The sequence below is a fragment of the Eriocheir sinensis genome, unplaced genomic scaffold (genome assembly GCF_024679095.1).
Source record: "Eriocheir sinensis breed Jianghai 21 unplaced genomic scaffold, ASM2467909v1 Scaffold8, whole genome shotgun sequence".
Taxonomy (NCBI): domain Eukaryota; kingdom Metazoa; phylum Arthropoda; class Malacostraca; order Decapoda; family Varunidae; genus Eriocheir; species Eriocheir sinensis.
The window spans coordinates 1324108-1347080 of record NW_026112164.1 but is presented as its reverse complement, the minus strand read 5'-3'; the positions used below and the strand labels follow the sequence as shown (position 1 = coordinate 1347080).

At 46.6% G+C, this 22973-nt stretch overlaps 1 long non-coding RNA gene across 1 annotated transcript; it reads right to left on the bottom strand.

The window, feature by feature from the left end:
• Positions 1-699: 699 nt before the first annotated feature.
• On the bottom strand, positions 700-11024 carry LOC126994469 (uncharacterized). Its single transcript, XR_007749159.1, has 3 exons — positions 10778-11024; positions 7436-7590; positions 700-1196 (listed from the first exon to the last, which is right to left on the bottom strand). It is a non-coding gene; the product is annotated as an uncharacterized LOC126994469 (long non-coding RNA).
• Positions 11025-22973: the final 11949 nt, after the last annotated feature.

Genomic DNA, 22973 nt, shown 5'->3' with positions numbered 1-22973 from the left:
TCGCCCCTGATCCTCACACCAGTGGCAGTCTGCTCTGCTGCTCCTGGCCACTCAGGCTGCTGCCCGGCCTTGCAGCCGAGGGGGCAGCAAGTCTTCCTCACCGCTACTCAGGGACCAAGCAAGCAGGTGAAGGGAAGGATGCACCAAGGAGCAAGGACAGTGAGTGCTGAGCACAGCAAGTGTCTCAGACCCTCACTTCAGCACCAGCACCAGCGGTGGACGTCAGGACACACACACACACAGAGTCGGGTGCTGTCTTCTGGCCCTGTGCTGCCCACCTCAGACCCTCACTTCAGCACCAGCGGTGGACGTCAGGACACACACACACACAGAGTCAGGTGCTGTCTTCTGGCCCTGTGCTGCCCACCTCAGACCCTCACTTCAGCACCAGCAGTGGACGCCAGGACACACACACACACAGAGTCTGGTGCTGTCTTCTGGCCCTGTGCTGCCCACCTCAGACCCACACTTCAGCACCAGCGGTGGAAGTAAGGACACACACACAGAGTCAGGTGCTGTCTTCTGGCCCTGTGCTGCCCACCTCAGACCCTCACTTCAGCACCAGCACCAGTGGTGGACGTCAGGACACACACACACAGAGTCAGGTGCTGTCTTCTGGCCCTGTGCTGCCCACCTCAGACCCTCACTTCAGCACCATCACCAGCGGTGGACTTCAGGACACACACACACAGAGTCGGGTGCTGTCTTCTGGCCCTGTGCTGCCCACCTCAGACCCTCACTTCAGCACCAGCACCAGTGGTGGACGTCAGGACACACACACACAGAGTCAGGTGCTGTCTTCTGGCCCTGTGCTGCCCACCTCAGACCCTCACTTCAGCACCAGCACCAGCGGTGGACGTCAGGACACACACACACAGAGTCAGAGGCTGTCTTCTGGCCCTGTGCTGCCCACCTCAGACCCTCACTTCAGCACCAGCGGTGGACGTCAGGGCACACACACACAGAGTCAGCCGCTGTCTTCTGGCCCTGTGCTGCCCACCTCAGACCCTCACTTCAGCACCAGCAGTGGACGTCATGACACACACACACAGAGTCAGGTGCTGTCTTCTGGCCCTGTGCTGCCCACCTCAGACCCTCACTTCAGCACCAGCAGTGGGCGTCAGGACACACACACACACAGAGTCGGGTGCCGTCACTTAGCGCTGTCCTCCTCCCAGCATGGTGGACACCACTACCTGGTTTGTAAGAGATGTGTTAATGCAATGACTTGTTCTTTCAAGGTACTGGCACACCCCCTTAACAAACAGTTTATATCACTGAAAAGCTGCTCATCAACCCCTTCGATACGGCCGGGCAGAGGCGTGGCTCACGGCATATCCGGGCACAGCATGAGCAACACCCAGATTTAAGCCATAAAACAAACATAGTCATGCATGCACTTGAGCAGCAACAGTAATAATAATATAAATATAATGGCAATGTACCCCCCCTTTTTGTCCCACACTCCAGCTCCCTAGTGTAATGCGTATATTATAATGTACATGTGAGTGTGTGGCTGTGTGTTTAAGCACAGGCTCAGTTACTTTGCCAGGATGTTATGGAACACGTCAGAGCTGATGGCCGTGAGAACACATGCTGAGCTAACGCAGAATCAGCAAATGATGACTTTCATCAACAGTCATCAACTGGAACCCACACCTTCGGACGATCTAACAAGCAAATAAAACGAGTGAGCAACGCGAAGACGGGAGAAGCCGAGAGAAGACATGTGACGGGCAGGCGGCGGTGCTCCGCCGCCCGCCCTGTGGTGTGGCTGGCTCTCAAATTGTGCGACTCGCTAACGTAAACTGTAAACTTTGTGTACAACTGTTAATATAGTTAAAATTACAATTTGTATTGGTATTGCCCTGTGAGAGAGAGAACTAAAGTGAACTTATAACGGCTACCGCTCGGCCAACTAAAGGCTATTGTGTTATCTCACCTACTACAATCAATTTGTGAAAGCAGGCAACGGTACACCGGACCTGACGTGAGATAACAGTTCGCGCCTTAAACATTAAAACATAACACTTAACACAAACCACGTTAAAAACAACGCCTAAAAGTCTGAACATAAATAGTGTGCAGCGTGGTTACGAACTACAGGTAACTCTCGATTTACACGAGTATTGCGTTCTTGAAGAGGTCGCGTAAATCAAAAACAATGTAAATCAAACAACAGGTATGTTTCTGTCGAAAAATAAATACTGTACCATATTTTGCGGCGTATAACACGCACCCCAAGCTTTGAAAAAAAAAAACGTTCTTAAAATGCTCAAAAATATGTACGGGTTAAAGAACATTGACAATGTACAGTTTTCCAATATTTATATATTTTAGGTGTAATCTTTACTGCTTGAACTGACAAGTGTCCTTGAGTAAAGCAATGAAAATGGCGGTCGGGCTGGTGTTGTGAGAAATACATCCCATACAGACTGATGATGCACAGCTTCTGATATCATAATAAGCATATTATTCCCACATCACTCGTAGGTTATGACAGACAACTAGGCAAGACACAATTCACGTGGTTCTGGTGACACGCGCATGCAGCTGTTTGTTGTGTGGTTTCCAAACAATGCAAATGGCGGCCGGGCTGGTGCAAGAATCGTTGAGTAGCGTGGCAGCGTGGGTACTGTATTGTTGTTCAAGTGGCGCGCAGGAAGAACTGAGCTTAGCTGTGTGGCCGCGGCGCCGTGTGAGTCCAGTTGCGTGAGACATATGGTGGCCACTCCATAAAATATCGCGTATAAGTGGAAAAAACTTGTAAATTAAAAATTTATTTAGATTTTGGACCCGCGTTATTTCAAAAGCGTAAAACAAACTCGCGTAAATCGAGAGTTACCTGTACTCAAGTGTTATATAGGTGTTATCTTTCTCTAATATAACATAACATAAAATGGTGGCTGGTGGCCGCCTCGTCATTAACCACATTAAAAATAACACTAAAAATCTTAACATAAATGGTGTGCAGCGTGGTTACGAACTACTCCAAATTGTTATATCTCTCTCTCAACCATAACTTCAGTGACAGTGTGTGAGGCAGAAACAGTGAAGCGTGTACCTGGCGTTCTGCTGAGGCAGCGCGATCTTCCTGCTCCGTGAGATTCAAGTCAGCACCCAGCCACACGAAGCGCAACGCCCCGCCCCACCCGACAACCTGAGCGCCCGCCTCGCAACCAAGTTTCCTCGGAGGTGTCTAGGCACTTGTTTCTTCCTACGACACAACTAGTCGTAGGTGCGCACTGTTCTGTGCCAGGCAACTCAAACCTTTGCGGGTGACTGGTGGGCGTATATTGTCTGCCCGCCGCCCCTCCCCCCACAGCTACCAGCCGACGGACGGCAGACCCTGCCACCCCTGCATCCTGCCCCAGCCACCGGCGAGGCGAAGGACGCGTGCTGAGTAGTGGGGTATCGAGTTGCTGTCTTCGAGGTTTTTAACACATTTTAGCTGACACTATACATTGATACAGTTTCCGTAATTAAACCACTTGTAACATGATTTCAGGTGCACTGCTATTATTATGTTCACGTGTTTAGGCGTGTGGGGCCGTATCTAATCTATTAGAGTTTTCAGCTGTTGATTTTTCTGGCGTGTGGTTGTTTAATATTTTTCTTGAGTAACATTGTTACGCATTTTATGTATAATCATTCATTTTCTTTTGTGTGTTTTATTGCACAGTGGAGAAGTTTTGTCTTGCTAAGCCTCACTCATTATTCTTTTTTCTCTTTTATAATGCATTTCAAAAGCATCGGGGAGGAGTGAGCACATACTTAGTGGTGAAGGATTATTACTTCACTTACTTCTGCAGCGATATATTTTTTTTCTTTTACCATTTTACTCCTCATTTTACTAGTAACTCTTTTTAATGGCAGAGAAACCTGACCCGAAGTTACAAGCTCTCACGGAGGACTATGAGGGGTGGGTAGAGAGAAATGACAAGTACCGTCACGGATAACGGGAACTGTTCTCACGTAAGGAGTGTAGCAGTCTTCAAAGGGTGCTTGCTCCTCCTTCTACGCTGCATGAGCAACCAAGAGGTCTTTACTACCTACTAATCCCACTATGGCTTCTGCCTAATCACCCGCTAACAGCAACAGCAGTTAGGCCTTTCGAGGCAGAAAAGGAGGCAGATTATTCGGCCAGGTACTTCTCGTATCAAAGTGAGATTGTCATGGACATTTCATTCGTGTCAAATCCGGGAGATTAAATATCTCTCAGCCGCTCGAAGGTCAATCCCGGGAACGGGAACGCCGGCCCTCATAAACAGGAGCGCGTTCACAGGACGGAAGGATTATGATGCATTTCGGTCACTTTTTCTTGAAACATTTGGGGAAGATGGGCAACACAGCCTCGTAAAAGGGTGTAAATTTTGCTGTGGACACTGTGCAAACAAGTGGCCGTTTTAACGGGCCAGTGGACGCCTATAGGCTATCTACTGATTTGATCTTGTGTTTTAAACAAGACAACTGGACAGATGGAGAAACCATTTCTGCAGCTAATGCTGGATTATTACTAGAGTTCCTTGTGTACATGATTGTCCTTAAAGTTCCTCTTCGACGGAGTGCAGTATCCCTTGACTACAGCCCCACTGGCAACCTACACGGTTTTATCAGCCAACTTTTATGGCACTTAAAGTAATTTTGGGTCCTTTTGATGCTTCTTTTGCCGTCGACACGTTCGTCGGGGAGAGCCTTCGCGACCCTCTGACCTAAACCTTTGGGTGTCACCAGCGGTAATCAAAATCAATCCTTGGAGTGTTCTTTTACCCGTGGTTTAGGCAGAATTAGTCAGATATATGGGTGGATGGAAATTTGAGCTTTACGATCTTTTTTTTTGCACAGAATGGTGCATAGTGATCGTCTACAAAGACTAGAGCCGGCTTAAGGTTCAACCTGACGCTGCTTTGTGTATCTTTCCACTACGACTGTAACCTGCATCCTCGCATTTACTAATTTATGTTTGGTTCCTGAGCTTTGCCTGCATCTTTTTTTCATGCGAAAGGGAGTGCTTGAGTAATACTTTTCACTCTAACCCACTATTTTCTGTTATTGCTGAGTTGATGCAAGGCAGTCAGTCTTCTTCATTTAATTGGACCCGTAATAACCGAGGTGTAGACTAACATAGGGATAGGTATTTTTAACCTTCAACCTGCTTCTGCTTAAAACAGACTTTTTCTCTGCAATGACAGACTTAACTAAACTTGAGGAGATGCTGTCCCTAACTTTTATTGTAACCAGCATGTGAATATCTGTAAGCTTTGGAAGTATGCAGACAAGTCTTACTTACCCTTTGCTTGACATGCCACTGTTACCCGTTCACGGAATTATTTTTGGCGTCACAGATGTCAGTCATCCACGTTCGTTACGATCGAGGGATAGGTGGAAATTTGTCTTTTAATATGATGTTTATTAATGCTGGAATTACTTAAACATTAAAACATAACACTGAACACAAACCACGTTAAAAACAACGCTTAAAAGTCGTAACACTCTACCCCAACCCATCCTCGCTGAATGACTTTGATAAGAAATTGGTTGATGTAGAAATAAATGTATGGAAAAAAAGAAAACGAAAAGGAGAGGAAGTTTCAAGAAATCCTGAAACAACAAGAAAGGGCAAGAAAAGTGGAGATGGAGCGTGAGGTTGTCCAGGTAATGAGAAACAAGGAAGACTTGGTTCGAATTGGCAGAGAAGAAGAAGAGTGTGATAATCGTGGGTGTTAAGGAGGAGAAAATCCCAATGAAGGCAGAGAGATATGAAATCCCTGAAGTGAAAGAAACACTGACAAGCTTAGATAAAGTGCTGGAAGGCTGACAGAGGAGGTGGACGAGGTGACATGACTAGGAAAACATGAGGAAGGGAAAAACAGACCTATCAAGCTGAAGTTAAGGTCACAAATGGCAGCCAAGATCATCTCAAGTCGGAGTGGAATACTAAAAGGGACAGAACATTATAAAGAAACATATATAAGAAAAATATGAGCATGGAGGAAAGAGTTAAGATGAGGGAACTGTGAACAAAGCAAAGCACAGGAATTAAGAAAGAACAGTCAGAAAATAAAGAGTTTTTGGAGTGTAAAACGACAGAGTGATGAAGTGGTGGATCAGGAAGAGGGAGGAGGAGGCCAAGTAAACACCAACACCACCAACAACAACAAGGAAGAGAAGGGAGCAAAAAAGCTTAGGTCAACATTCACTAATGTCGACAGACTTATATAAGAAAAGCTAGAATTAAAAGACTACCTGAACAGAGCTACACCAGATGTAATGTGCACCACTGAAACAAAACTAGCACAAGGCCCAGAAGTGGCAGGAACAGAGGAGTGCAATTACACTATATACAGGAAGGCCACAATAGGGAGGAGTGGGGGAGGGGTGATGCTGCTGCTCAAAACAGACTTAAAAGTGATCAAAGTGAGAACAGGACCAGAAAATACAGGAAATCTGAAGTGTTTTATTACAGCTGAAAACTGTCAGTAATGGTGACATGTGTGCCCACACGGACGAGGGAAATGTATAACAACCTGTCAGAAGGTACAAGTAAAGCATTAGAGGATACTATTAGAAATAGCAAGAATGTACATAATTCTAACAGGGGGCTTCAGCTGTAAAAATGTCAACTGGGAAAAGTTTGGAGTGGAAGGTGAAGAAAATACAGTGGGAGCTAAAGTTTTGAAATTGTCCACAGAAAACCTCACGACACAGTGGGTGAAGGAAGAGACGAGATTTAGAGGAAAGGATGAACCAGCAAGACTGGACTTAATGTTCACTAACGGAACAGACCTGTTAAGTGAAGAGCAACATGAGTGCCCGCTGGGAAAAAGTGACCATACAAGACTAGATTGGAGGAACTGGGCCTGCCAACACTGGGAGAAAGAAGAGAAACAGGAGACCTGATAGTGCTGTACAGGAACACAAGTGGAATGGACGTGTTGGACAGAAATTATTTAATCAGATGGAAGGGAGGAGGCAACTAAGAGGACACAGCAAGGAGTTGAGGAAGGGGACTTGTTTGAAAGACTTAAAGAAGTACAGTTTTCCACACAGGAGTGTGGATACATGGAGTGGACTTAGCACAGACATTGTTGAAGCATGTGGCAGTGTCCATATAATGAAGGAAAAGTTGGAGAAGCATAGAATGGGAAAAAGGATTGTCTCAGATTGAGGTCAGGCCCTGTATACTACAAATAGGTAAATACATTTTGGTAAATATACACACACACACACACACACACACACACATCTGCATACCTTCATACAAATACACTCCCTCTCCACAGTTTATAGAAAACAAAACATAATCAGGTTAAGGTTTACTTCATGCACCTTTCCATGTCTTGTCTCCTACTTAACAGCTGCTCTTTGGTTGCCACACGTGCGCTCTGCTAACCTTCCAATAGTAATAGTAATAGTTAAGGTTTACTTCATGCACCTTTCTATGTCTCGTCTGCTACTTAACAGCTGCTCTTTGGTTGCCACACGTGTGCTCTGCTAACCTTCCAGTCTCCCGGAAGTCTGTCACTGGGGGTCAGCGGCTGAATGGTGAGTTGATGCTGCCAAGTGAAAGGGCCAGTCATTTGGTGATTTCTGGAAGGTAAACAATCTCATAACAAAAGTGTCATATTTTGCCCTGAAATAAAGTGTCTCAAAATTATTGGCTACCCTTTCCGCCACAGTCCCCCAAGCCAGCCACCATCTTGACTCGGGTGTAATTCAAGAGGCTTGGCCCTAGGCTTTTCTCCAGCAAGCTTCTAAGGCCTCGGATCATTCACTGGGCAGACGGTGGCTGAGTGGTTAGCGTGCAGGCCCTGCATTCACCGCATTCTGGACAACAAGGGTTTGAATCCGCCGCTACCACCTGGAATTTTTCAGTCACTGCGAGTGGCCTAAGACTACCCACATGCTGCCCTGAAGACCACCCATCAACCCGGACTCTAGAAGAACCGTCCAAGTCATTCAAGAATGAGCTCCGGGGGGCGGCATGAGGCAAGAAAAGGTGGAGCCATGATAAACACATGCCTGCACCAAGACGGGCTGGCCACCACCAGGCCCCTCAAGAAAGCCTACCGGTGCTACAGGGTTTGACATAAAAATTAAATAAATAAAAAAAATCTGTTTACAGGTTTAATTCGTTCCAGAATTTTGCTCACAAACCAAAAAACTCGTAAACCAAAATGAATTTCTCCATTTAAGTTAATGTGAATCCCATTAATGAATCACATATATCGCAAATTTATGAACATAAATATCATCATACATATCTTATACATAATAGGGGTAATTTTTCTTACAAATAGCAATGATAAATAATATAGAATAATAATATAAAAATATGTATATAAGTAACATATATAGTGCTGAAAACACGAAGACCGCACACTAGAGCACAAAGGTAAGCGGATACGGGCTGGTGCTGCCTCTGCCAGTGTGCAACGCGGACTGAAGGCGCCGGCACACTAGGCGTTTTCCTCCAACCGATGGGGCTAGGAGCAACCATGGTTGCCTGTACACCTAAATGGGAGTGAGTTGTTGATGTGGGTAAACACTCCTGTCCTCCCGTCTTTGAAGCCACGATGGTGCCCACAACGGCTTCTTCCTCCATGTAACTGTAGCAACAAGTCCATAGTTTGAGTACCAGCAGCACAAGCCACAGCAGCCCTTACTTTGGCAACGTCCTGTGGATACAGGGTGACTGATTTGTTTACGTTGTGGATATGGGCGGCCGACCTTGGTCATGTGATGCACACTCAGAAAAGTTGGAATTGTGTGTGCGCCTACCACCAATGCGGTTGGAGGAAAAAGGTCCAGTCGACACCAGTTTGAGATCCCACTCCACTGTTTTCCGCTCTGAGAGCTCTCGTCTTGCAGCGAACAAAGGAGACCCACGCTCACATCTTGACTTGTACAAAGAGGATGCTCGTACACCAAGTCACCACTTGTAAACCAAGACATTTTTGTGATTTTTTCCTCATAATCAAAACGCTCGTAAACTAAGGCACTCCAAGCCGAGGTATCACTGTAAAACAGGCCAGTTCACCATAAAACACTTTGTGGTGTTTTCTGTGGTTTGTCATCATCAGAAAATTGAGAGCAACTAAAGAATCATTAGTTCTTTGCGTTGTCATTACTAGTATGTTATTTACGAATAATGAACGCACTTCCTCTCCACTGAGCCCCAAGGGCATTCAACACACAAGTTATCTTGCAGCTGTGCTGTGTGGTGTTGCTGGAGGCCTTGTCTCTCTCTCTCTCTCTCTCTCTCTCTCTCTCTCTCTCTCTCAGTATGGTACATAGTAGGGAGGTATGGCCTCGATACATCTAATAAGAGTGATGCTAAATGTATGAAGTATAGGAAAATCTATCCTGTACCTGTACCTTCTCTCTTCCTTCCCTTCCTCTCTGTACCTCCTCCTTCCTTTCCCTTCTCTTCCTTCCTCCCTGTACGTCCTCCCTTCCTCCCTTCCCTTCCTTCCTCTCTGTACCGGGAATATTGACCAAAGGGTAGCCAACTAATTTCAAGATGCTGACTGCTAATTTCGGGACAAAATATGCTGCTGTTTATCATGGATAGTATTTTCTCCGAAAATCACTAAATAATTGACTTTTCAATGCCATTTTGCACCCGTTACGCCACCGCAAAATAGCTCGCAGAGGTTCAACTCGGGGGACGAGTGGGAAATCTTTCTTTTTCGGGGGCGTCGACAAGGCACACTAACTCAAAGTACTCAGAGGGGGGCATGGACACCGCACAGGGCTCACAAAAGCGGGCAAGGCACACAGGGGCAGCGCGCACGTCTCTCGTCTCTGGCAGCTGGGCTCTCTCTCTCCCCCCAGCACGGCTGGTGGCTCCGGCACGGCCGGCGATGCACCCACGCCACTGCCATCACCAGTCCGCGCCCCAAACTAGCACCCCACACACAAATAACACAAATACCCCCAAAAAATATACCCCCTGGCATAACAATATTATCCCTTGTAGCTCCTCCCGTCCCTTCCCTTCCGCCCGTCCCGGCGCTTCCGCCCTGTACCGCCTCCCTTCCCTTCTCTTCCTCACTGTACCTCCTCCCTTCCCTTCCCTTCCTCCCTGTACCTCCTCTCTTCCCTTCCCTTCCCTTCCTCCCTGTACCTCCGCCTTTCCCGTCCCTGCCCCTCCCTTTCCTCCCTCCGTGTTTCTCCCGTCCCTTCCCTTTCCTCCCTCCCTTTCCGTCCCATTCCTCCCTCCGTGTCTCTCCCTTCCCTTCCCTTTCCTCCCTCCGTGTCTCTCCCTTCCCTTCCCTTTCCTCCCTCCGTGTCTCTCCCTTCCTTCCCTTCCCTCCTCCGTGTCTCTCCTTCCTTCCCTTTCCTCCCTCCGTGTCTCTCCCTTCCTTCCTTTCCTCCCTCCGTGTTTCTCCCTTCCCTTCCCTTTCCTCCCTCCCTTTCCTTCCCATTCCTCCCTCCGTGTCTCTCCCTTTCCTTTCGTCCCTCCGTGTCTCTCCCTTTCCTTTCGTCCCTCCGTGTCTCTCCCTTTCCTTTCGTCCCTCCGTGTCTCTCCCTTTCCTTTCGTCCCTCCGTGTCTCTCCCTTCCCTTTCCTTTCGTCCCTCCGTGTCTCTCCCTTCCCTTTCCTCCCTCAGTGTCTCTCCCTTTCCTTTCGTCCCTCCGTGTCTCTCCCTTCCCTTTCCTCCCTCCGTGTCTCTCCCTTTCCTTTCGTCCCTCCGTGTCTCTCCCTTCCCTTTCCTCCCTCCGTGTCTCTCCCTTTCCTTTCGTCCCTCCGTGTCTCTCCCTTCCCTTCCCTACCTTCTCCTTCTTCTTGGTCTTCTCCTGAAGGTCGGGGTCGGGGATACACACGAGACTGTGTTTACTCTCTTCTTGCTCTTGCTCTTGCTGTACAGGTGACCCGTTGGAGAGTCAGGCCTTCGTATCGGCACAACCTGTAAAAATAAAACAACACAAGCAGTATATATCCATTACAAATCTTCCAATTCCCTATTTCTTGCACACCACATCTTTTCCAGAAAACTCCTCATGGTTTTTATAATTCTCTCATTTGCTTCATCACTCAGTCCCAGCAGCAGCAGCATCCATTCCCTCTCTGTCCTTGCAATCCTCCCATTCACATCCCAGCCCACCTCACTCAGTGCCACCCTCATCATCTCCGTCCTTTCTCTCCGGTACCTCCCACACACCAGTGACCAGTATCACATGCCCGAAAGTTTCATCCACACCCCTGTCACACATCTGACACACTTTGCTGCGGGACTCAGGCCACCTGTAATTTCTTGCATTCACATTCATACACTGCGCTCGAGCTTGGAAGAGAAGATCCAGGCTTCCATCATACCAGCTGACACACTGCGGGGCTTCCTTTTCCCTGTACCACTCCAAAGTGATCTATCGCTCCATCGCATGTTTCCAGACCGTCTCAGACCTCTCTTCCACTTTCTCACACCCCATTCTAGACCCTCGACCACGTACTGTTCCTGTCAGTCACCTTCCACTCAAAGAAGCGCCTCCCTCCCTCTCTGCTCACGTACCCACCTGACTCGCATACCACTGTCACATACTGTCAAGTCTTACGTTTTTTGCGCGTCTTACAAAATTTCGGTGATTTTCAAGTCTTACGGCGTAAGTTCAAAATCTTACGTTTTTTCTCCGCTTGCGACGTTTTTTTTTTTTTTCAATATATGTTTGATTTAAACAATTGGAAATATATCGTACGCGGCATATTCATGTGAGCGTGCTGAGTAACGGTTACTGTTACGGTTAAGGGAGCTCAAGGCGGCTTAATTTACACCTGCCTGGGACAGAAAACCTAAGTTTCAGGATGAAGTGCTTAAGAAAGTGATGTATACTGAAAAGAAAAGTGTGTAGAAGTGAAAAAGAAGAAAAGAGGAACGAAAGAAGGAGGACCTAGGTCAGGTCAGGTGTCGTTCGGGAAGCTTGGCCTTTTATTGTATCGGCGCTTCCCTGATGATCTTCACTGGTCAGTTTTCAGGTTGTTCGTGTCTAGGCTTTTTCTTTGTTGTTCTCTCTTTCTCCACATTTCATATATCACTGGCTTGGTTTCTTCGATCAGCTCTTCTTTAAATAATAGTTCTCCAATTTAGTCTTCTTCTTCCTCTGTAGTGAGTCTTGCTATTTGCAATATCTTCTTTCTTTCATTTGCATAAGCTGGGCACTGGATTAAAAAATGGGTTAAATTTTCTAGTTCACTATTGCACATGATGCATTTTGTGTCACCATTCGTGTGCCTATTCCTGTCACTCAATTTTAGGTTGTTAGTCCTTGCCTTATATAATATTTCTGATGATGGCTTGTTGTCATAAAACCTAGAAGCGATACAAAGCGGCACAGGTCAAAGAAGAAGAAGAAGAAGATCAAGAGCAGGAGCAGGAGTGTAAACACAGACACGAGGCAAAGTCTGTCTGTCTCCCCGACCTTCAGGAGAAGACCAAGAAGGAGAAGGTAGGGAAGGAGATACACGGAGGGAGGAAGGAGGAAATGAAGGAAGGGAAGGTGGAGGAAGGGAAGGAAGGGAGGAGGTGCGGTATTTCCAGACTGTCACCTGCGGGACTCTGCGCCAAAACTATTTTTGGTAAAGATTCGTATTAGGTCCGTGCCAGTATCTACCTTATGAAACATCAGTATTTCTTCATATATCTTTTCTACAAACCTTCAACAGTCATGGAAACGCTTTGAAAATCCAATTCAAGGACATTTTTTTACTCTTGAAAATAGGGGATAATGTTTACGGAAGTGCCTCGCCTCCTCTGGCGGCGGCCGCGATGACGCTGCAGCCGCCGCAGCCGTAAAATAGCTCGCAGAGGGTTTAGGGTCGGGGAGCATATTTAAACTACTCCAACCGAACTTTACGATTTACTAACGGGGCTGCGCCCCTCGACCCCTTCTAGCCATCACCCCCCTGGACACCCCCCACATTTAAATGTGACTTATTTCAGCAAGGAGGTATTTCTCGCAACAACGGCTGCACCGTCGCCAGAGGAGGCGACGCGCTTTCGTAAACATTATCCCTATTTTCAAGAGTAAAAAGTCCTTGGATCGATTTCAAAGCGTTTCCACTGTTGAAGGTTTGTAGAAAAGATATGATGAGATACTGATGTTTCATAAGGTAAATGAGATACTGGCATGGACCTAAAACGAATCTTAACCCTATTTTTTCATGTAATTTTCGTTGTGCTGTGAAGTAATCTGCTGACTGTTTCTGTTTACTTACTTGGTTTACTTGGTGTTTAGAGGCCCCGCCTCACAGTCGTGGCGGTCCACTGCTACACCCGGTCCTGCCATCCCTGCTCAACTGGGCGATTTGGTCCGGTATCGTGTTGGAAGTCCTACATCTTGAGGTGTAGCCCGGCACTGGAGGTTCGTCTGGGACTGTTTGTTGCAGCTTGTCCAACCCATTCTTAAACCTGTTTACCGGGCAACCTGTTAGGTTTCAGACTTCCTTAGGCAGACTGTTGAAGATTCGTGGCCCTTCATGGGACAGACTCGAGGCCAGCAGGGTCCTGCCTCCACCTGGGGCTCTTGTGGGGAGGGATCTTCTGCTGCACTTTCGTCCAGTCCGCTGATTGACGTGCTCTTGCAGTGCATTGTGTGTGGTGTCCAGCACCAGACCTTCTAAAATTTTCCATAAGTATATGGCCCGCGATACCTGTCCCTTCTTCTTTGTTGTGAATAGAGCCCCAGTTTCTGTAGACGTTCCCAGTAATTTAGGTGACGTACCCCTCTGATTTGTCTTGTGAAGGCTCTCTGCACAGTTTCAAGCCTCTGCACATCGCCCTTCTTGTGTGGTGACCACAGCTTGCTACAATAGTCCAGCGTAGGCTGCACCAGGGCCTTCCAGAGGGTTAACATTACCTCGGGTTCTCTGGAAGCAAATGTTCTAAGGACCCAGCCTTCCATTGCCTTTGCCTTCTTCACTGTTTCTGTGATGTGGTGTGAGAAGGAACCGTTGTCGCTGAGGTGAACCCCAAGGCACTTTACATGAGGTTGTCCAGATATTTGTTGCCCTCCTTCTGTCAGTAGCAAAGTAGACATCTTGATGGTGTGGTCAGGGCCACATCTCAGCATTTCAAACTTGGCCTCGTTGAATGCCATGTTGTTGGTTGCGGCCCAGGCATGCACTTTGTTGAGGTCCTCTTGTAGGTGGGTGACTCCCTGCATGGTGGTGGTAGCGTGACTCACAGTGGTATCATCGATGAAAGAGGAGATAACCGAGCTCCTGATCCCCTCATCGATGTCTCCCATGTGTATAAGGAAGAGGAGAGGGCCCAGCACTGATCCCTGTGGCACACCACTGATGACGCTGGCCTCACTGGACTGGTGGCCATTCACTGTGACAACTTGGACTCTTTCTGTAAGGAAGTGGTAGAGCCAAATACCTAGCTTCCCTTTAATCCCCAGAGTCTTGAGCTTATGGAGTAGAATGCCGTGGTCAACCTTGTTGAAGGCTTTAGAGAAGTCAAGGAACACGACATCTATGTTCTTGCCGCAGCCAGGTTCTCCAGGAGCCAGCCATAGTGTTCCAGGAGTTTGGAGAGACAGAACCGCCCTTTTCTAAGGCCATGTCGATTGTTACTATGGAGGCTGTTCTTTTCCATGTAGGCTATAATTTTGTCTGACACATTTCTCAACTTTTTTTATAAGATGTGACGTTAGGGCAACTGGTCTGTAGTTTTTGGCCTGACTTTTCCCCTCCTTTGTAGAATGGACACACCGTGGCTCTCTTCATTAGGGTTGGCACTATTCCCGTGTCCAGTGAGCACCTCATAACTTTTGGATGGGGTGAGCCAGGACTTCACTACATTTCAGGAGCAGTATGGCCGGCACTCCATCAGGCCCGGCTGCAGGAATTTGATCTGAGCTCCTTTATGGCTCCCTTGATGTTGTTAACTGTGATCTCCATGTTAGTTAAGTGGTCTTGGTGGCCTGCGTCCTCTCAGAAGAATGCTACTGGGTCGTGGATTACTGATCGGGTCTGAGGGGTGCTGAAGGTACTACTGTATTGCTGCATCAGTACTTGGCATGCTTGTTTGGGGCTCTGTGTTGTTTTCCCCTCTTCTGTTTGCAGTGGCCCAATCTGTGTTTTGGTTCTTGAGAATTTTTTGCAGTAACTATAGAAGTATTTTGGGTTCTTCTGAATGTTATTCACTGCACACGTTTCCTCCTTGGTCCTTTGATCTTTGTGCGATTCTTTAAGTTTTTGTTCTATTTCTTCAATTTTCCTGCTTATTGAGTGCCTCTGTTCCTCATGCTGGGACTCAGTCAGTTAACTTGTGGAGGGATGCTCTCTTCCTCATCAGAATTCGTCGGTCCCTTGGGATGTTGTGGCGCTGAGCAGAGGCACTCTTCCTCTTTATTGGGATGTGGCCCTCACATATCTCCAGCACTGTGTTAATGAAGGCCTGGAGCATAGTGTTTGGGTTATTTCCTCCCATGATATTACCCCAATCGACTTGACCAAACTCACACTGCACAAGCTCCCAATTTATTGTTTCACTTTAAAAATTAAATTTGCAAAGGAGAGGACTCCGTTTTGTTAGATTCCCAATTTTTTAACCCTGTCTTCCTGTACGTCTATCACCAGTATCTCATTACCTACATATGAAACATCAGTATCTCATCATATCACTCTGCAAACCTTCAACTGATCATGAAACGCTTTGAAAATCCGATCCAAGGACTTTTTTACTCTTAATGGGATAATGTTTACAGCGCGTCACCTCCTCTGGCGACCAGTGCAGCTCCATTCATTGCGAGAAATACCTCCTTTAACGAAGCGTCCATTTACATGTGGGGGGGTCGGGGGTGATGGCTAGAAGGGGTCGAGGGCTGCTTCCCGTTCAATAAATCGTAAGTTCGGTTGGAGTAGTTTAAATATACGACCTAAACCCTCACGAGCTATTTTACGGCTGCGGCGGCTTACGGCCGTCGTCGCAGCCCGCCGCCGCCAGAGGCGACGCGCTTCCGTAAGCAATATCCCCTATTTACTAAAGAGTAAAAAACGTCCTTGGGTGGATTTTCCGGCGTTTCCACTTGACTGTTGGTTTTGTAGAAAAGATATATGAAGAGATACTGATGTTTCATAAGGTAGATTATGAGATACTGCTGGACCCTATTACGAATCTTTACAAAATAGTTTTTGGCGCAAGAGTCCGCAGGTGACAGTCTGGAAATTACCGCACCTCCTCCTTCCCTTCCTCCACCTTCCCTTCCCATGTTTCCTCCTTCATCCTCGTGTATCTCCTTCCTACCTTCCTTCTCCTTGGTCTTCTCCTGAAGGTCAGGGAGACAGACGAACTTTTTGCCTCGTGTCTGTGTTACTCGCTCCTGCTCTTGATCTTCTTCTTCTTCTTCTTTTGACCTGTACTGCCGCTGTATCCTTCTTAGGTTTATGACCTTAAGCCATCATCAGAAATATTATATAAGGCAAGAACTAGCAACCCTAAAATTAGTGACGGAGACCAAGGCACACAGTGACACAAAATATCATGTGCAATAATTGAATAAGTAACCCATTTTTTAATCAGTGCCTTGTCAAATGAAAGAAGATATTGCAAATGTAAGACTCACTACAGAAGAAGAAGACTAAATTGAAATTTATTATTTAAGAAGCGATCGAGAAGAAACCCAAGCCAGTGATATATGAAATGGAGAACAACAAAGAAAAGCCCTGAACTGAACAACCTGAAACTGACCAGTGAAAGATCATCAGAGCGCCATTTAATAAAGGCCAACTTCCCGGAGCAGCACTGTGACCTAGGTCATATTTCCCTCTTTTCTTCTTTTCCTTTACACACTTTTCTTTTCGAGTGTCGTACTCTTAAGCACTTCATCCCTGAACGGTTTCTGTCCCAGGCAGGTGTAAATTAAGCCGCCTTCAGGCTCCCTTAACAGTAACCGTTCTCCAGCACGCTCCATGAATGCGATATGACTTAGTGTTAAATCAAACATATATTGAAAAAAAAAACGTCTGAAAGCGGAGAAAAACGTAGATTTTGAACTTACATGGCAAGACTTGAAAATCACCCGAAATTTTTGTGAACCGCGCAAAAAACGTAAGACTTGACAGTATGTGACGGTAATTGCGAGGTCGAATTGAATTCACGTGAGCAGAGAGGAGGAGGCGCTTCTTTGATGGGTGACTGACAGAGACAGTCGAGGGTCTAGAAATGGGGTGTGAAAGTGGAGAAGGGTCTGGAACGGTCTGGAAACATGCGATGGAGCGATAGATCCTTGGAGTGGTACAGGAAGAAGCCCTGGTGGTATGATGGAAGCCTGGATCTTCTCTTTAGCTCAGGCACGCAGTGTATGAATATGGTCTAAGTGGTGGCCTGAGTCCGCAGCAAGTGTGTCAGGTCTTGTGACAGGGGTGGATGAAACTTTCCGGGCGTGATGCGGTCGCGGTATGGGAGTACCGGAGAGAAAGGACGGAGATGATGAGGTGGCACTGAGTGAGTGGGCTGGGATGTGGGATTACAGGACACAGAGAGGAATGGATACTTAACCTTGCTGGGACTGAGTGATGGAAGCAAATGAAGAATTATAAAAACCATGAGGGGTTTTTCTGGAAAGATGTGGTGTGCAGAAATAGGAATTGGAAAGTTTAGCAATGAATTACTGCTTGTGTTGTTTATTTTTTACAGGTTGTGCCATGCAGGCCTGACTCTCCCTTGGGTCACCTGTTTGGCAAAAGCCAAGAAACAGAAAGTGGCCACAGTCGTGTGTATCCCCAGCCCCGACATGGAGGAGCCAGAAGAAGGAAGGTAGGGAAGGGAAGGGAGCCTGAAGGACAGAGGAAAAGGGGGACAAAGAAAAGGCACGGAGGAGGAAAGGAAGGAGGAGGGACGAGGGGAGACACTGAGGAGAAGGAAGGAGAAACACAGGGGACGAAAGGAAGGAAGGAGGAACACGGAGGACGAAAGGAAAGGAGAACACGGAGGGACCGAAAAGGAAGAGAGACACGGAGGGACGAAAGGAAAGGGAAGGGAGGCTGGAGGGACGAAAGGAAGGGAGACACGGAGGGAGGAATGGGAAGGAAAGGGAGGAGGAAAGGAAGGGAAGGGAGAAACACGGAGGAGGAAAGGGAAGGAACTGGAGGGAGGAAAGGAAGGAAGGAGGAACACGGAGGAGAAAGGGAAGGGGAAGGGAGAACACGGAGGAGGAAAGGGAAGGAAGGGAGACACGGAGAAGGGAAGGAAGGGAAGACACGGAGGAGGAATGGGAAGAAGGAGGGAGAAGGAAGGAAGGAGAAACGGAGGGAGGAAAGGGAGGGAAGGAAAGGAGGAGGTACAGGGAGGAAGAGGAAGGAAGAGGTACAGGAGAGGAGGGAAGGGAGGCCACAGTGAGAGGGAAGGGAGGGGCAGGGAGAAGAAGGAAGGAGAGGGAAGGGAAGGAGGAGCCTGAGGACATGTTATTTATGCCAGGGTATATTTTAGGGGTATTTGTGTTTATTTGTGTGTAATGAAGTGCCTAGTTTAGGCCTTGGCGGACTGGTGATGGCGGTGGCGTGGGGTGTCATCGCGGCAGTGCAGGGAGCCACCAGCCTCCCTTGAGGAGATAGAGGCCCAGCTGCCAGGAGGCAGAGGCGTGCTGCGCTGCCTGTGTGCCTTGCCCGCTTTTGCCCAGCCCTGTGCTGTGTCCATGCCCCCTCTGAGTACTTTGAGTTAGTGTGCACTTGTCATGCCTTCCCAGAAAAAGAAAGATTTCCCACTCGTCCCCGAGTTGAACCTCCTGCAGAGCTATTTTGCAGGTGGCGGCCAGCAGGTGCAAAATGGCATTGAAAAGTCAATTATTTAGTGATTTCGGAGAAAATACCTATCCATGATAAACAGCAGCATATTTTGTCGAAGAGTGGCAGTCAACATCTTGAAATTAGTTGGCTACCTTTAGTCAGCAATATTCCCCGGTACAGAGAGGAAGGGAAGGGAAGGAGGAAGGAGGACGTACAGGGGAGGAAGGAAGAGAAAGGGAAAGGAAGGGAAGGGAGGGTACAGAAGAGAGGAAGGGAAGGGAAGAAGGTACAGGTACAGGATGGAATTTTCTATACTTCATTACATTTTAGCATCACTCTTATTAGATGTAGCGAGAGCCACTACCTCCTACTATGTACCATACTGAGAGAGAACAAGGCCTCCATCAACAACACAACTGCTGGCTACATAAGATAACTTATGTGTTGAATACGCAGCCATATGGCTCAGTGGAGAGGAAGTGCGTTCATTATTCGTAAATAACATAATAATGCTTCAACAACGCAAAAGAACTAATTATTCTTTAGTTGCTCTCAATTTTCTGATGATGACAAACCACAGAAAACACCACAAAGTGTTTATGGTGAACTGGCCTGTTTTTTACAGTGATACCTCGGCTTGTGTGCCTTGGTTTGAGCGTTTTTGATTATGAGGAAAAAAATCACAAAAATGTCTTGGTTTTACAAGTGGTGACTTGGTGTCTGAGCATCCTCTTTGTACAAGTCGAAGATGTGAGCGTGGGTCTCCTTTGTTACGCTGCAAGACGAGGCGCTCAGGCGGAGAAAACAGTGGGAGTGGGATCTCAAACTGGTGTCGCACTGGACCTTTTCCTCAACCGCATTGGTGGTAGGCGCAACACACAATTCAACTTTCTGAGTGTGCATCACACATGACCAGGTCGACCGCCCATATCACAACGTAAACAAATCAGTCACCCTGTATCCACAGGGCTTGCCAAAGTAAGGGCTGCTGTGGCTTGTGCTGGTATCAAACTATGGACTTGTTGCTACAGTTACATGGAGGAAGAAGCCGTTGTGGGCACCATCATGGCTTCAAAGCGGAGGACAGAGTGTTTACCACATCAACAACTCACTCCCATTTGGTGTACGGCAGCCATGGTTGCTCTAGCCCCATCGGTTGGAGGAAAACGCCTGAGTATGCGGCGCCTTCAGTCCGCGTTGCACACTGGCAGAGGCAACACCAGCGCCCGTATCCGCTTACCTTTGGCTCTAGTGTGCGGTCTTCGTGTTTCAGCACTATATATGTTACTTATATACATATTTTATATTATTATTCTATATTATTTATCATTGCTATTTATGAAAAATTACCCTTATTATGTATAAGATATGTATGATGATATTTATGTTCATAAATTTGCGATATATGTGATTCATTATTAGGATTCACATTAACTTAAATGGAGAAATTCATTTTTGGTTTACGAGTTTTTTGGTTTGTGAGCAAAATTCTGGAACGAATTAAACCTGTAAACAGATTTTTTATTTATTTAATTTTTATGTCAAACCCTGTGCTTTTGTAGAAGCTTTTCTTGAGGGCCTGGTGGCGGCCGAGCCCGTCTTGGTTTGCAGGCATGTGTTTATCATGGCTCCACCTTTTCTTGCCTCATGCTGCCCCAGACTCATTCTTGAATGACTTCCCCGGACGGTTCTTCTAAGTCGGGTTGATGGGTGGTCTTCAGGGCAGCATGTGGGTAGTCTTAAGCCACTTTCGGTAACTGAAAAATTCCAGGTGGTAGCGGATTCAAACCCTTGTTGTCCAGAATCACGGTGAATACAGACCTGCACGCTAACCACTCAGCCACCGTCTGCCAGTGAATGATCCAGGCCTTAGAAGCTTGCTGGAGAAAAGCCTGAGACCAAGCCTCTTGAATTACACCGAGTCAAGATGGTGGCTGGCTTGGGGACTGTGGCGGAAAGGGTAGCCAATAATTTTGAGACACTTTATTTCAGGGCAAAATATGGCCCTTTTGTTATGAGATTGTTTACCTTCCAGAAATCACCAAATGATGGCCCTTTCTTGGCAGCATCAACTCACCATTCAGCCGCTGACCCCAGTGACAGACTTCCGGAGACTGGAAGGTTAGCAGAGCACCCGTGTAGCAACCAAACAGCTGTTAAGTAGCAGACGAGACATAGAAAGGTGCATAGTAAACCTTAACTATACTATTACTATTGGAAGGTTAGCAGAGCACGTGTAGCAACCAAGAGCAGCTTTAAATGGAGACAAGACATGGAAGGTGCATGAAGTAAACCTTAACTGATTATGTTTGTTTCCTATAAACTGTGGAGGAAAGTGTATTTGTATGAAGGTATGCAGATGTGTGTGTGTGTGTGTGTGTATATTACACCAAAATGTATTTACCTATTGTAGTATACAGGGCCTGACCTCAATCTGAGACAATCCTTTTCCCATTCTATATTCTCAACTTTTCCTTCATTATATGGACACTGCCACATGCTTCAACAATGTCTGTGCTAAGTCCTCCATGTATCCACACTCCTGTGTGGAAAACTATACTTCTTTAAGTCTTTCAAACAAGTCCCCTTCCTCAACTCCTTGCTGTGTCCTCTTGGTTGCCTCCTCCCTTCCATCTGATTAAATAATTTCTGTCCAACACGTCCATTCACTTGTGTTCCTGTACAGCACTATCAGGTCTCTGTTTCTCTTCTTTCTCCCAGTGTTGTGGGCCCAGTTCCTCCAATCTAGTCTTGTATGGTCACTTTTTCCCAGCGGGCACTCATGTTGCTCTTCCTTAACAGGTCTGTTCCGTTAGTGAACATTAAGTCAGTCTTGCTGGTTCATCCTTTCCTCTAAATCTCGTCTCTTCCTTCACCCACTGTGTCGTGAGGTTTCTGTGGACAATTTCAAAACTTTAGCTCCCCATGTATTTTCTTCCTTCCTCCAAACTTTCCCAGTTGACATTTTTACAGCTGAAGCCCCCTGTTAGAATTATGTACATTCTTGCTATTTCTAATAGTATCCTCTAATGCTTTACTTGTACCTTCTGACAGGTTGTTATACATTTCCCTCGTCCGTGTGGGGCACACATGTCACCATTACTGACAGTTTTCAGCTGTAATAAAACACTTCAGATTTCCTGTATTTTCTGGTCTGTTCTCCTTTGATCACTTTTAAGTCTGTTTTGAGCAGCAGCATCACCCTCCCCACTCCTCCTATTGTGGCCTTCCTGTATATAGTGTAATTGCACTCCTCTGTTCCTGCCACTTCTGGGCCTTGTGCTAGTTTTGTTTCAGTGGAGCACATTACATCTGGTGTAGCTCTGTTCAGGTAGTCTTTTAATTCTAGCTTTTCTTATATAAGTCCGTCGACATTAGTGAATGTTGACCTAAGCTTTTTCGCTCCTTCTCTTCCTTGTTGTTGGTGGTGGTGTTGGTGTTTGCTTGGCCTCCTCCTCCTCTTCCTGATCCACCACTTCATCACTCTGTCGTTTTACACTCTCCAAAAACTCTTTATTTTTCTGACTGTTCTTTCTTAATTCCTGTGCTTTGCTTTGTTCACAGTTTCCCTCATCTTAACTCTTTCCTCCATGCTCATATTTTTCTTATATATGTTTCTTTATAATGTTCTGTCCCTTTTAGTATTCCCTCCGACTTGAGATGATCTTGGCTGCCATTTGTGACCTTAACTTCAGCTTGATAGGTCTGTTTTCCCTTCCTCATGTTTTCCTAGTCATGTCACCTCGTCCACCTCCTCTGTCAGCCTTCCAGCACTTTTATCTAAGCTTGTCAGTGTTTCTTTCACTTCAGAGTTTCATATCTCTCTGCCTTCATTGGGATTTTCTCCTCCTTAACACCCGATTATCACCTCTTCTTCTTCTCTGCCAATTCAGACCAAGTCTTCCTTGTTTCTCATTACCTGGACAACCTCCGCTCCATCTCACTTTTCTTGCCTTTCTTGTTGTTTCAGGATTTCTTGGAAACTTCCTCTCCTTTTCATTTCCTTTCTTCCATACATTTATTTCTACATCAACCAATTTCTTATCAAAGTCATTCAGCGAGGATGGGTTGGGGTAGAGTGTTCTGACTTTTAAGCGTTGTTTTTTAACGTGGTTTTGTGTTCAGTGTTATGTTTTAATGTTTAAGTAATTCCAGCATTAATAAACATCATATTAAAGACAAATTTCACCTATCCCTCGATCGTAACGAACGTGGATGACTGACATCTGTGGCGTAAAAAAT